Genomic DNA, 1,496 nt, shown 5'->3' with positions numbered 1-1,496 from the left:
ACATTTAACATCCCATCATCTATGAGTGTGTGGTTTTTAGCCAAATCTCCATATAGATATTTTTTCAAAAAAATCATTTACATATTGGAAGTTTCCAGCATTTACTAATGCCTCCTTGATATTTTCCCTAGTGCTAACATCACTTGTAAACTTGTGTTAAGCACATCAACCGCATTGTTCTCCTTACCCTTTTTGTAATTTATCTCAAATTCAAATTCATTTATTATGGCTAACCATATGGTTTGTCTTGCATTCAACTCAGGATGGTCGAGAAAATATTTCAATCCCACATGGTATGACATCAACACAAACCTTCTCCCAATCAAGTATTTTCTCCATATTTTTATTTCATGAATTATATTTTTTAGCTCTAATTCATGCGCGACATAATTTATTTCGTTCTCAATTGACTTCCTTGATTCATAGAAAATTACATGTCCCTCTTGCATTAGTAATTCACGCAATGACATAATTTATTTCATTCTCAATTAACTTCCTTGATTCATAGAAAATTACATGTCCCTCTTGCGTTAGTAATTCATCCAATCCTTCTAGAAAAGCATCCTTTCAAACTAGGAAGTCTTTCTCTATATAAACAATTCTTAAGATTGGTGCATGCATGAGTGGATACTTGAGTTTCTTAATGTTTTTTGTGCACTCAAATGACCATTGAAACTATATCCCACTCTACAAAACTATGAATGGTTGGCTAATTTTTAAAATGTCTCATATCAACATTCGATAATATCCTCCCAATTGCATAAATGATTTGACTTTTGTGTCATTTCCAGGTGTGGGCCATTCCATGATGGATTTTATTTCCTTGGGATCCACAACCAGACATACTTCTCAGTTCATATACCTCAAATAATGATCCTAAGTATTACATAACTCACACTTACTCAACTTAGAACATAACTTGTGTTCCCTTAGTAACTGTAGTACTACCTTTATATGCTCCTTGTGATCCTCTCTTGTTGTTGAGTAGACCATAATATTATTTGCAAAAACTAAAATGATCTTGTCTAGGTATTGTCTAAGAACATTTTTCATTAAGCACATGAACATGGTTGGTGCATTTGTAAGTCTTAATGCAACCACCATGAACTCATAGTCCCCACATATTTTTCTAAATATCATACTATGAATGTCTTGAGTTGCGATCCTAACTTGGTTATAGCTAAACCTTAAGTCAATTTTTGAAAACATAGTATCTTCTCTTATTTGGTCAAACAAATCATCGATTCTTGGTAATGGATATTTATTCTCTATTTTTTTTTGGTTCAACTACTAAAAATCAATGCATTAATCATAATGTGTCATCCTTCTTCTTCACAAATAGAACTAGTTCTCCCCAAGTGGACACATTGGGCCTGATATACCCCTTATCTAATAACTCCTTTAGCTGCAATTTCAATTCCATCAATTCGGGGGTGCTCGTGTGATAAGTTGTCTTATACATTGGCCTTGAACCAGGAATTAGCTCGATAGAGAGA

The sequence above is a fragment of the Pinus tabuliformis genome, chromosome 1_1 (assembly GCF_031772625.1).
Source record: "Pinus tabuliformis cultivar Carrire ecotype Pingquan chromosome 1_1, CPIR1, whole genome shotgun sequence".
NCBI lineage: Eukaryota > Viridiplantae > Streptophyta > Pinopsida > Pinales > Pinaceae > Pinus > Pinus tabuliformis.
Note: the sequence above shows the minus strand (reverse complement) of the source record.